Source organism: Elephantulus edwardii, unplaced genomic scaffold (assembly GCF_000299155.1).
Source record: "Elephantulus edwardii isolate Elephantulus edwardi_28Jun2011 unplaced genomic scaffold, EleEdw1.0 scaffold00398, whole genome shotgun sequence".
Classification (NCBI taxonomy): Eukaryota; Metazoa; Chordata; class Mammalia; order Macroscelidea; family Macroscelididae; genus Elephantulus; species Elephantulus edwardii.
In genome coordinates, this window is record NW_006400148.1 from 1131900 (window position 1) to 1146790 (window position 14891).

Consider the following 14891-nt stretch of genomic DNA (forward strand, 5'->3'; position numbering starts at 1 on the left):
GCAGTTCTTAGAATAGAGCAAGAAAACACTGCAAGGTCCAAAATCATGAAAGGAATGTGTCAGGAATACATCCTGTCTCCATCCTTTTCAATGTTTGATGTTTTCTAGACTGTGTAGATCATGACAAATGATAACATAATTTTAAAGGATAATAATCCTAGAGGACTTAATTATATTCATAGAAGTCTATACCTAGACTAAGAAGCTGTTGTCCAAACACACCAAAGAAACAAACCTTGCATACATGAAAATTAAGAAAAGTGTATGTCTCGGTTGTATCCTTTCTCCATACCTATTATATCTTTACACCAGACAACCCATTCTGAATCTAAACTCTGAAGAAGAATGTGGCATCAAGATTTCAAAAAGACTCATCAACAACCTGCATTATGCAGATGACACAACCTTACTTGCTGAAAGTGAGAAGGACCTGAAACACTTCATAAGATCAAATGCTACAACCTTCATATGGATTGTAACATAACACCAAGAAGAAAAAAAATTCTTGCCACTTGATTGATAAGTAATATCATGATAGATGGAGAAAAGATTGAAAGTGTTAACGATTACTTCTTACTTGAATCCACAAACAAAACCTTTGATATCAATAGTCAGGAGATCAGGAGATATCCTGGACAAGTCTGCTCTGTGGGATCTCCACAAATGACTGAAAAGCAATGATGTCAGTTTAATCCCTAGTTAGAGGGAAAATAGTGTGCCTGATTCATGCCAAGGTCTTTAAATCATTTGTTATGCATCAGAGGACAATGAATAAGGATGACAGAAGTATAACTGAAGCCTCTGAGTTGTATTGTTGGAGAAAAGTATTGAACATCCATGCACGGTTCAGAACAACAGATAGATATGTATTAGCGAAAGTACTGCCAGAGTGGTAATTGGAAGCGAAGATGGCAAAGCTTGATCTCATATGCTTTGGGCATTGCTATTATATGAAGCTATTCCTTGGAAAAGGACATTATGCTTGGAAAACTAGAGGGTCAACAAAAGCGAGGAAAATCTTTAAGGAGATAATTGGACACAGAGTGGGGAGAATGGGCATGGCTGGGGGTGGGAGGTGGTTAATCATAGGGTTATACAATTTGAGGGGTAGAGGGAGGGATGGGTAAAGGAAATGGAAAAGCAACAGTGGGTTCAATTGTGTCAGAGGTGATAAGGACCACACAATATATGACAGGGTTCAGATATGTTGTTCATAAAACTTTTATGAGTTGTATGCCATCTGTAGCACCTACAGACATAGTCCAGGAATTATAAGTCACTGTATGTAAGTGATAAGGTTTTATATTCTTAAAAACTCTATAAGATAGAAGCTATGATGAGATTTTTTACAGATGCTATCACATTACTAACACACTTAACATTGGATATCTAGCATTTTAACTGATGCACTTCTGAGAACATAAAACATACAGACACACAGAAAAGAAAAACAAACAAAACTTGTGCATATGGTGTAAGCAATTTGGAAAGCTACATCTAGAAACAAGGGAACACCAAAAATCATCAGCTGGCAGCAGACAGGAGAGAATCGAGGAACAGATCTGTCTTCAGAATCCACAGAGAGAATCTAGACATCTGATTTTAGACTTCTGTCATACAAAACTATAAAATAGAAAATCTATATTTTAAAAAAATATTTTATGTTGGTTTACAAACAAGGTTCATAAAGTCCACATACATTGTTTTTCTCACCTGATTTTCCCCTTTCCTTTCCCAATCCCACCCTCTCCACCCATCAAATTGTGCGACCCTGTGCATCACCCCAACCCCTTTCCCCTCTTTGGATACTCGTACACACTCTACAATTACGGTCCTATACAGTATTTGTCTTTATGAGACTGAGTTAATTCACTTAACATGTTCTCCAGTCCCTCCAATGTTAGTAATTTACAAAATCATTGCTCTGGCATGCTGTATAATATTCCATTGTGTGACTGTACCGATTTCTCAATCCATTCCATTATGGCATTTGGGCTCTTTCCATGTTTTTGTTACAGTAAATATTGATGCTATTATCATTGTTGTACAACTCTCTGTGCCTCAGTTCTCTTTTTCTCAGGGTATATTCCAAGCTGTGGAATAGCTGGGTGATATGGAATTTCTATGTTCAGCTTTTTGAGAAAACATCAAACTGCCTTCCAGAGTGATTGTGAAAGACCCTAAACTAGGGCGTTTCCCAGACCGGCCGCAACCCCGAGCAACTCGCACCAGGTCCACTTGATGTAATCACAAGAGGCTTTATAGACGAAGCTTCGGGATGACTTTTATCTCACAAGTGAGACAGGGAAGTCGAACCCGAGCCTCAAAAAGCAAGGGAATTTATTCTAAGTATAGGGGTTCTTTGGCATAGAGATAGCTCATTGGCTCTTCGGAAGAGGAGAAGTTCAATTTTAGGTCAGGTGCCTGCTGCTGACGTTAGTTAAAATATGGTTTTTGCCAGTAATTGTTTTTTCAGTTTCTGGTCAGCTAGTTCCTGGAACACAAACATTCACACAAGATCAAAGGTATAGGTTCTTACAATACTGATCAAAGGTATAGGTTTTTACAATACAGATCAAAGGTATGGGTTAAATCAAACGTATCGGTTTGGGGACATTATTATTATTTTAAATTTTCCTTTCATTTGTACCATTCTACTATCCTATCTCTCCACATCCTCTAAAACATTTATCACTTCCTGTCCTGTTAAATTTTACCACTGTTACTGGGTAAGATGATATCTCATTGTGGTTTTGATTAACATCTCTCTTACTGCCAGTGATTTGGAGCATTTCTTCATGTATCAGTGGGATCCCTCTACAGTAATAGAGAAAACTCAGAGAAGGAAACCAAGAAAGCAATACCATTTATAATAGTCTACTATAAGTTGAGATATCTGTAATTGAACCTTACTAGAAACACAAAATACCTTCACAAAAAAAAACACTACAGAACATTTCCTCAAGTTGTTGCTATTGATTGTTGTTGAGTCGAGCATGACTCATAGCGACTCTATGAATGAAAGACCTAGTGCCTTTCCATAACTGTCGTCATTTCACCAAGTTCACAGAGTTTCCAGAGGCATGTGGATGCCACTCCTGCTTCCAAACCTGTGTCACACCTGGGAGCTCCACCAAACACTGTCCACATTGGGAAGCCATTTTGGTATTTGATACCCCAATGGCACAAGGTTCAGCATCACAGCAACCTAGGCTACTTCATACAGCACATTGACAAAGAGTGATGTACAAAGTGGAAGACTGTTCCTCCAGATATAACAGCACTTAGTTTCACTTATCAGTGGTTAGTTTTGAATAAAAGATCTAAACTCTGTTCTATGACTAATATCATTTCTGTACAGAATTCTGTTCTATAACTACCATCATTTCGGTACATTTACAGAATTTAGAGTTTAGAGAGATTCCAGAGACATTTAATTTTAGCAAGTGGACACAATAAAATACCTAAAGAAATGGAAAAATGCTCCCTGCTCATGGATAGAAAGACTCAATATTGCTAAAATGACAACCGTATCCCAAACAATCTAAATGTTCAAAGCAATCTCAATCCAGATCCCAAATTCATTTTTCAATGATATCGGAAAGGTAATTGCCAAGTTTATTTGAAGAGGAAAAAGATCCCAAATAAGCAAAATACTTTTGGAAAAACAAAAATGAAATGGGAGGCATAGCACCCCCAGACCTCAAAACCTACTATGGAGCAGTAGTAGCCAAAACAGCATGGTACAGGTACAATGACAGGCACACAGACCAATGGAACAGACTTAAGAAGTGGACCCATCAATCTAGAGTCAACTGATAAAATCTATTTTTATAAGACAAAAAATTGTATTATTTTGTTAAAGCTGTCTTAGTGAACCAATACTGCTGGTCAGTGACACTGTGTTGATGTACGGAAATATTTCAATAACTAATAAAATATGGCCCCAAGTGACGAGATATCAATTAATATGTTTCAAATGACAGATGCAGCCTTGGGTACACTGACTAATCTATGGCAGGAAATTTGGAGGACAGCTTCTTAACTGACTGGTAGAAATCCATGTTTCTTCCTATTTCCAAGAAAAGTGATTCAATGTAATGTGGAAATTATGGAACAATATCATTAATATGAAATGCAAAAAAGTTCTGCTCAAGATCATTCAAAGACACCTAGAACAGTACATAGACAGGGAACTGCCAGAAGTTCAAGTAAAATGTAGAAGAGGCCATGGCACCAGGGATATCATTGCCAATTGCAAATGGATCCTGGTTGAGAGCAGAGAATAACAGAAAAATGTCTCTTTATGCTTTATTGATGCATAGACTTTTGACTGTATGCATCTTAACAAACTATGTTTACCATTGAGAAGAATGGAAATTTCAGAACACGTAATTGTGCTCATATAAGACCTTTATCTAGGCCAAGAAGCTGTTGTGTGAGCAGGGCAAGGGAACATTACATGATTTAAAATCAAGACAGGTGTGCATCAGAGTTGTATCCTTCTTCTATACCTACTCTATCCTTTTGATGAGAAAATTATTCAAGCTGTACTCTGTGAAGAGAATGTGTTATCATTATTTGAGAAATCATCAATAATCTTTGATATGCAGATGGCATAATTTTGCTTACTTAAAATGAGGCGGAATTGAAACATTTGCAGCAGAAGATAATACATTGCAGCCTTCAATACAAATTGCATCATAATGTTAAGAAAACAAAAATTCTCGTCACTGGAACAATAGACAACACGGCAATATCATAATAGATGGAGAAAAGATTGAAACTCAACTATTTCATGTTACTTGGATCCATAATCAATACAGTAGGTAGTAGTAGTCATGAGATTTAAGAGAAGTATAGCACTGGGAAAGTCTGCAGTTGGAGATCTCTCCAAATTATTGAAAAACAATGATGTGATATTGGGGGCTAAGATATGCCTGATTCAGACCATGATCTTTTCAATCATATGCTATATAGTGATTTGCACTGTCCAAGAGAGCTGAGCAGTGAATAAGGATGACAAAAGAATTAATGCCTTTGAACTGTCATGCTGGAGAAGTGTCCTGAATATCTCATGGACTGCCAAAAGAATAAACAAATATGTCCTGGAGAAGTGAAGCCAGACTGTAGGCATAGATGATAAAGCTTCGTCTTATATATATTGAACATGTTAGTAGGAGAAATTATTTCATAGAGAGGGATGTCATACTTGGAAAAAATGGAGGAACATGGAAGGAGAGGAAGACTCTCAACCAAGTGGATTGACAAAATTACTACAACAATGGACTCAACTCTATCAGCGATTGTGAGGATAGTATACAATAGGACAGGGTTCAGATCACTATGACTCGATGGCACCTAACAACAATAGAATAAAATGTCAGAACAATGTTGTGATTACCAGAGAACTAAATGTATAGCATTTAATTATTCTAAAGTTGTGTTAAACTGTTTAGTATTTTGTGGTATGAAATGATTATTTCAATAAGTGAAATCCAATTTTGACTCATAATGACTTAATATGACAGAATAAAACTGTCTTAAAAGGTTTCCTTGATTTTAACATTGACAGAAGCACATCCTATTTTACATGAGGCCACTGGGTATGTTCAGAATTACTAAGTATTTGTTAGTAATTAAGCACCTCACCTTTTACTATTGTCTCTCTTTAATAGAAATCCTTTATATCTTATACTGAGCCTCCAAAACTGATTGGTCCCTCGAAAACTCATTTAATTCTACTTTTTTATAGAAAAATCCTAATCCTATTGAAATCATCTATCTGTTTGGTTATACATAGGGTTTTCAGAGTCCTGCTATTTCAGAAGTGTATGGCCAATCCTTCCTAGTTTGTCTTAATCTGAATGCTCAGATTTAGAAGTATCCAACAGACAAGCATTTTACAGAAAAAGTGAAAGATATATCCCTTATTGTGGGGTTAACCTTAGTATCAGTGTTGTCCCTGCCTTTGGCACAAGTGTCTCGACCCCCTTACTTCCCTGCTCCACCATCCATCAGGATACCCATCCACTTCTACCCACTCCCTTCAACATCTCCCATTGTCCAGCCCTTGATATGATAGCTTATATCTGAAGCTTCCTTGACATCTGTGATTCCAAACACGTCAGCTGTTGATAGTTTCTTATGCTGTGACCAGTGTCTCATAAGTTTAGTGATATGTCTGATACAGGCCATGGTCTTTGCTATCACTTGTTATGTATCAGAGCGTTGGACAACAATGAGGGAGGATAGAAGGAGAATTGATGCCTTTGAGCTGTGGTGCTGGAGAAGAGTGTTGAGTGTATCATGGACTGCTAGAAAAACAGATTCATTTTGAAAATGGTTAAACCCGGCAGCTCCTCGGAGGCAAGGATTCTGAAGCTCCTTCTAACATACTTTGGACATGTTATAAGGAGAGATCGGTCCTTGAAGAGGGACATCATGCTTGGGAGGGTGGAGGGACAGTGCAGGACAGGAAGGCCCTCTATGAGGTGGATTGATTCAGTGACTGAGTAATCAGGATGGGTGTGTCAGAGACAGTGCGATTGGCACAGGACAGAGCTGAGTTTAGGGCTGTTGTACATAGGGTCGTTATGAGTCGCAAGTGATTCGACGGCACATAACAACAACAACAACAATAATCTGTTTGGTATCTGTAAAAGAGCTAAACGTTGCTAAACAGAGGAAAAATAAACGCCTACTCTCTTCAGGTTACTATTTATAGCTTTGACTTTTCCTTAAGCATTTTATGACTTTTCTTCATCGTCACTCATAAAAAGTTCCACTGCTTCATACTTCAAGAATCGTAGATACGGTCATGAAGGTGCACCTTCTCATTGTTTATATAAATCATTAATTTATCTAAGTCTATTCCTTCTTTCAACATATATTCCTGGAAACCAGAATATAGGGTGCGTTCTGGAACTTTGGAAGTAAATTTTTGTCTGTCAATTCCTTAAAATTATCCAGTACATATCATTTCCCTTAAAATAAAATTCAAACTACTCAGCTTTCCAAACCTGGCCTCATCTCATTTATTCCTCCTCTGTTACCACTGCCTACGACCTTACATTAACATTTTCTTTTCTTGGTGATTTTTCTCTAGATTTTTGTGACTGATTCCTCTTTATTTTAAATGTCTCCAGCATTAAAAAAAATGTTTTCTGATGTGGTAACTCCATGTTATATAGTAGATTGTGGGTGGTGTTTTTTTTTTTTTAAACCAAACTTTTGTCATAGTATTAGTCACTTCCTTTTTCCTTCTCTTTATTGGTTCGTTTTCTATGCCTTTAGTGGAATGCGAAGTATTTGAGAAAGAAGGATCATATTTATTTGTCTTTTGTGACATTATTTAGAAAAAGGTCCTGAGCAAATGCTCATTGACTAAATGAGAGAAAAGACAGATGATAAGCACTCATATGTGCTGTAGAAGAAAGAACAAGAACTTCTGGAAAGGGAAAGATAGTTTGAATTAATTAAAAGTTAAAATTATTCTTTTAAAATGAGCTTCATTACTTTCAAGTAACCTAATTTAATTTAAGAAAGAATTGCACAGAAAATCTACTAAGGAACCTGCTTTAAGGAACAAAGGTGATAAATTACAATTATACTATTGATAACTTTTATGTAGATAAATGCTTCTAATTAGCTTTAATTCTTCTGTTGTTGTTCTTAAGTGCCGTCCAGTCATAGGAGACTCATAGGGACCCTATGAATGAAAGACCTGAACACTTGTATAACTTTTATCCTTTCTCTAGGTTCACAGGGTTTCTGGAGGCAAGGTATTTCTGAAGTGGATGCTACTCCTCCTTTCAAGCTTGCTTTAATCAAAAGCTCCCTGCTTCCAAGCTTGATTTAATCAGGGAACTCCACCAAACACTGTCCACCATTGGGAACCATTATCACATGTGACACATCCGTGTCACAGTGTTCAGCTTCACAGCAATCAAGAGTTACCTTTCTGTACATCCAGTGGGCATACCAGAGCTATACAACCTAGATGAATGTTTCACCAAAAACAATTAGGCCTGAAGGCTGCAGATTAGAGTCACCCACCTTCGGCTTGGTAGCATCAGGCCACCTGGACCTCTATTTAAAGTCCTTGCCCAGTCATGTTTTGAAAGTCAAAGTCCATGGCTAGGAAAGCCATTTTGAACAATGAACCCATGACACCATAAGTAGAGAAGTTGAGACAGAAGAATAAGCAGACAATAACAAATTTGAAAATGACTGCAAGAGGCTAAATGAAGATAATATATAAAAGTGGCTCTAATGATAAAGAATGCTTTTCAGTCAGCATATGGCCTGACTTTATTGACTTGTATTGAGCTTCTCCATCAATTCTTTCTATAGATTTAGTAGAAAATCAGCTCTTGTAGAGTCCATCTGGTAAGGTCCATATGTATAGTTGCTGTTTGTGGTTGTTCAATACTCTTCTCCAGCACCACAATTCAAAGGCATTAATTCTTCTTCCTTAGTCATTGTCCATCTTTCTGATGCATATCAAGTAATTGAGAAGACCATAGCCTGGATCAGGTGCAGCTTAGTCTCTAGACTATTTCTCCTTGGTACTCTGGAGAGGTACCTAGTAGATCTTTCCAGTGCAATTTGTGTTTTGATTTCCTGGAGGCCTGTACAGAAAGTATTGATTGTGGATTGAGCAAGCTGAAATTGTTAACAACCTCAATCTCCTCTCTGTATGTCATGGTGTTGCTAATTGGCCGGGTGGTGAGAATCTTTATCATCTTGATATTGCGCTTCAATCAAAATTGAAGATTATAGTCCTTGATTTTCGACAGTCCTTAGGTCCTCCTCAGTTTTAGCAAGCAGGGCGTGCTTTCTGTATATTGCAGGTGGTTTTCTTCCTCCAATCCTGATGCCACATTCCTTCTTATAAAGTCCAGCCTCTAGAATAATTTGTTCTACATATAGATTAAGAAGATATGGAGACAGGACACATCTCTGGTGTATACCTTTCCTGACCTTGAACCGTGCAGAGTTTCCTTGCACTGCTCTGAGGACTGATTCCTGGTCCAAATAGAGGTTTCACATAAGCACAAATCAAGTGTTCTGGGATTCTTATTATTTTCAAGTTTAGCCAAAATTTGTTGTGATCCAAACAGTCAAATACCTTTGCATAGTAGATGAAACACTAATAGATATTCCTCTGGTACTCTCTGTTCAGCCAAGCTCTATCTGACATTGGTGATAATGTCTCTAGTGCCATGGCCTCTTCTAAACTTATTTTAAACTTCTTAACTTGTATTTCAGGTAGTTTTCTGTCACTATACTTTTCCAGTTTTTTTTTTAATTATTTCCAACAGAATGTTGTTTGCATGTGATATTAGTGATATTGTTCAATAATATCCACACTCTTTCAGGTCTTTTTATTTATTGAAACAAATACATATCTCTTCCAGTCAGTTGTCCAAGTAGTCCTCCAGATTTCTTGGCACAAGCTGGCGAGCATGTCTGGTGCTATATCTGTTTGTTGAAATATGTCAATTGGTATTCCATCAATTCCTGGGGCCTTGTTTTTGTCAGTTTATTCAAAGCAGCCTGAACTTCCTCCTTCATCATGATTGCCTCTTGATCATATGTAGTTTTAGGAAAAATTTTTGTGTCAGGCAATTCTTTTTGGCACAGTGACTTTGTATAGTCCCCCATCTTCTTTTAATACTTCCTGTATCATTCAATATTCTGTCCATGTTATTTTTTGTTTTTATGTGCCATCAAGTTGCTTATGACAAGAGACCTAAACGCTGTTCTATCCCGTACCAAACTCGCCGTCTCAAACACACTCATTCCCACCACTCCACTCACAGAATTTACCATCTCATTGAGGGTCTTATTCTCCTGCGCCATCCCTCCACTCTCCCAAGCATGATGTCCCTCTCCAAAGACCAGTTCCTCCTTGCAACATGCCCAAAGTACGTCAGATGAAGCTTCAGAATCCTTGACTCCAAGGAGCACTCCAGCTTCACCCTCTCCAGGACAAACCTATTTGTTCTCCTCCTAGCAGTCCATGGTATATTTAACACTCTTCTCCAGAACCACAGCTCAAAGGCATAGTATACTTAAATATTGCAACCTAAGGCTTGAATTTTTTTTTCTTTTTTTCAGTTCTTTCAGCTTAAGAAATATGTAGAGTTTGGCCCATTTGATTTTCCAACTTTAGCTCTTTGTATGTTTCATTATAATACTTTGCTTTGTTTTCTTGAGCTACTCATTAAAATCTTCTGTCCAGTTCCTTAACCCTTTGTTTGTTAGGATTTCCCCACCTCCTTTGCTTTGGCTTCTCAGTGCTGTAATGCAATATTTAGAATCTCTTCTAAGACTCAGCTCAGTCTTTTCTTTCTCCTCTCTCTTTATAATGACCTTTGGCATTCTTTGCAGATGATATTATTGATATCCTCCTTCAGCTCATTTGTTCTTCGTTTATTATTATTCAAAGTCTCGAATTTGTTCCTGTTATGGTTTTAAAATTTAGGTGCGATAGACTCAAGGTTAAATTTTTGTTCTTGTGGATTTGATTAACATTCTTCAGCTTTAGTTTGAACCAGTATATGAGTAGTTGATAGTCTGTTCCACAATCAGCACTTGGCCTAGTTTTCATGGCTGATACTGAACTTCTCCAGTGACTCTTCCATAAATATAATCTGTTTCCTGATTATTCCATCAGTTTAAATACATGTGTATAGTCTGTGTTTATGTTTCTTATAAAAGGTATTTGCAATGAATAAATCACTGATTGTTCTAAATTCTATCATTCCATCTCCAGCCTCATTTCTGTCACTAATTTCATATTTTCTGACTACTGCCTCTTCTTTCCTGTTCCCAACTTTTGCATTCCAATCACCTATCATTATTAATGCATCTTGCTGGCATGTTTGATTGATTTCTGATTGCAAAATTTGCCTCTGATGGTTGGCATGCATATTTGAATAATAGTGGTGTTCACTGGACTTCCTTGTTAAGTGTACAGATATTATCTTGTCACTCATGATATTGTATTTCAAAATGGATCTAGAAACAACCTTTTTAACTATGAGAGTAGCCCTTATTTTCCTCATGTTTTCATCTCTGGCACAGTAGATCATCTGATTGTCTGATTCAAAATGACCCTTGACAACCCATTTTGTTTTGCCAGTATCTGATATGTCAATATTTATGTGGTCCACTTCTTTCTTAATGATGTCCAGTTTTCTTACATTTATCCTTCTCACATTCCACATTCCAATCATTGATGTCTGCTTACAACTGTTCCTCCTCATTTATGTTTCTAAATATGAAGGCTCAGCTTCAGATGCCATATTGCCATATTTGCTATTCTGCTCTAAGTGTGCTCTATTGTATATTGGGTTGTATATTATTATATAGGGTTTTCAGAAGTGGATGAGCAATCCTTATTCCTAGTCTCTCTAGTTGGGATGCTCAGATTTAGAACAATATGTGACAGACAAGTATTTTGCTGAAAGGAGCAGATGAAAGATATTTCCTCCTTACAGAAGTAACCAATGGATTCATTGTCGCCTCTTAACATAGCATATGCTTCTTGTCCCTTTCTCTGCACCAATAGCATTCCCCTATACTCCTGCCTCCTCTGTCGAGCACCTACCTCCTCCGACAGAACCCTTGATAGGATAGCTCAGGCCTCAATTCACTTCTGTGATGCCTCATGTCTCATGCTGTCGCTGGTCTCTCATGCTTTTGCCCATCTCATGTTTAGGAGGCTCTAAATCCAAATCCCATGTACCAGCATTAACGAAAGATTTTTTTTTTCCTGAGGTAGTACTGAGGAAAATTCCTTGCCCTTGAGCTTCTGCACCAGGATTATTGGCTTGTGACTACGTGTCTCGGATCTTCCATTTGCAACACACTGCTGTCACAATAGAATAATTTCCCAGGTGAGGGCTATGTCTCTTCTAGATCTGGTATGCTGGTGTTTTTTACTTGTTCTGAAAGCTGCAGGCCCAAGAACTCAACATTAGTTTGAGTTGAATTTCTGTCTTGCTTTGGATCCCTGAAATTCATTATTAGTGACAGTTTACCTGAAGTACTTGTCAAAGAAGATCAAGGAATGCAACCTTCAGTATAGACTGCGTCTCAATATCAAGAAAACAAAGATTCTTAACCACTGGACCAATAGACAGTGTCATGATGAATAGAAAGGAGATTAAAACTGTCAACAGCTTCATCTTGCTTGTATCCACAACCCTTGATACAAGCAGTCAGGAAATAAAGAAACACATTGCACTGGGAACATTTTCAGTTAGGAATCTTTCCAAATTATTGAGGAGCAGTGATGTCATTTTGAGGACTAAGGTGCATCTGATTCAGGCCATAGTCTTTCTGATTACTAGTTATGCATCTGAGAACTGGACAATGATTAAGGATGACAGAAAAAGAATTCACACCTTTGAGCTGTGGTGTTGGAGAAGAGCACTGAACATCCCATGGACAACCAAGAGAACGAACAGATATATCTTGGAGAATGTGCAGCCTCAGTGCTTTTTGGAAGAAAGACTAATGAGGCTTCATCTCACATACTTTTGTCATGTTACTAAAAGGTGCTATTTGGGGGGAAGATGTTAGGAAAAGTGGAAGGTCGGCGAAGGAGAATAACCCTCAGCCAGTTGGATCAACACAGTGACTGCTGCAATGGGCTGTTTTGTGTTAGGAAGTGTGAGGATGGTGCAGGACAGAACTGGGTTCAGATCTTTTGTTCATAGGATCGCTGAGTCATACTTGACTTGAAGGCACCTAAAAAGAACCACCACAAAACAAATAAACAAACAAACAAACAAAAGAAAAAACCCACGCCAAAAAACAACACAAACAACAAAACAAAAACAAAAACAAAAAATACCGAACTGTGATTATGAAACAGTGATGGTATAGTGCATTCTGTGTTGAATTGTAATGTGAAAATTCTGCTGTTTATATTCTTTAGCCACTCTATGGATGAAAGATTAGAAAACAGCCTTTCTTAAAAATGTGGTGCATTGAATATCCAATGAAAGACCACCAGAAGTCAGAAACAACTTGAGGGCAGTTGGTAGATTTTGGCTCAGTATTGAAAAGGAGTCAGTATGTTTCACAAATAAGTTAGTGCTTGAGAGCTAATCAAGTTATTGATGGTTCTTTTGTTGAAGAGTCTATAATTTCCCCATTTAAAGGATTGTGTTTCCTTGTTAAATATTAACTGCTCATAGGTGGATGATCATGCACTAGTTCCTGAAATATTTCAGGGTTGACAGTTTCTTTATGGCACAGTGACTCTGTGTATTCCCTCCATTTTCTATTAATTCTTCTTGGGTCATTCAAGATTTTATCCATAGTATTTTTCATTAATGAACTTGAGGCTTGAATTTGGGTTTTGAAAGTAAAATGCTTTCAGCTTTAGAAATGATGGGTGTTTCCATTTTTATCCTCCACCTCCTGCTCACTGTACAATCCATCACAATATTTTTGGTTTCTCAATGGGCTTTTTAAAATCTGCTACTCATCTCTTTTACTTTGGTATCTCTTCACTTTGTTTTTGCTTCTCAGTGGTGCAGTGTAGAGCATTTTCAGATATCTATCTTGGTCTTTTCTTTCTCCCGTGACTCTATAACGTCTCTTATTTTCTTTCTTTTTCCTTCGTTCCTTCCCTCCTTCCTTCGTTCCTTCCCTCCTTCCCTCCTTCCTTTGTTCCTTCCTTCCTTCCTTCCTCTCATGTTTTGTATTGATTTTTCATATAATAATACCTTTAAGTATGTTTCATTCGTATACATTGTGTTTTACACAATATTTCATGACTGGACATTTGGGCTATTTCCATGTTCTTGAGATGGTGATTGATGCTGCTAAGAACATTGGTGAATAAGTCTCTATTTCTGTCTCAGTTCTCATATTCTTTGGGTATACACCAATCAATGCTGGGTCATATGGAATTAATATGCTCAGCTTTCTGAGGAAGCACCAAACCGTTTTCATTCATAAAGGATGCATTTTTTTTGTTTATTCTGTGTTTTTTTTTTCTTTTCCCCCCCATCATCCCACAGTTCATCTGCTTTTTGACCATTAATGTTTAATGCTTCAAGTTTACTCTTGATCTAGTTTTTAAACAAAGATGGAATAGACTTAAGGTGATATTTTGATTCTTGTGCACTTGTTTTCATTTTGTTCAATTTCAATGTGAACTTTAACATGAATAATTGATGATCTGTTCCACAGTGAATATTCAGCCTAATTTTGACTGCTGATATTAAATTTCTCCAATGATTCTTTCCACAGATGTAGAAAATATGATTCCTGTGCAGACCATCAGGTAAAGTCTGTATATAAAATAGCCTTTTATGTGTGTGTGTCTTTTTAAAAAAGATATTTGTGGTTAATAAATCATTTAATGTACAAACTTTAATTTTTCTATCTCCAGTCTAATGCCTGTCACTCAACCATTCATTCTACATTATTTCCAACTTTTGCATTTTAGCCACCAATTACTACTAATACAGCCTGACTGCATGTTTGGTAAAATTCAGACTGCAAAAATTTATAGAATCCCTCAGTTTCCACATTTCTGGCTTTAGCTATTGATGCATATATTTAAATAACAGTTTTATTAATAGGTCTTCTCTGCATATGTATTGATAATATCCTATTATTTCTAGAATTGTACTTCCAGATAAATTTTGAATGGTCTTTGCAACACCATTCTCTGTCAATTTTTCATTCACAGTGTATAGATCATGTGAATGGCGGATGCATAGTCACCAATGCTAGTCCATCTCAGTTAGCTAATGACTTTCTGCAAGTGAGGAGTACTTGAGGCAGTTGTAGAAGACCAAGGATTTAGCTTTGGTATGTTTTGCATCTCAATGTCAAGAAAAAGGCATCAATTCTCT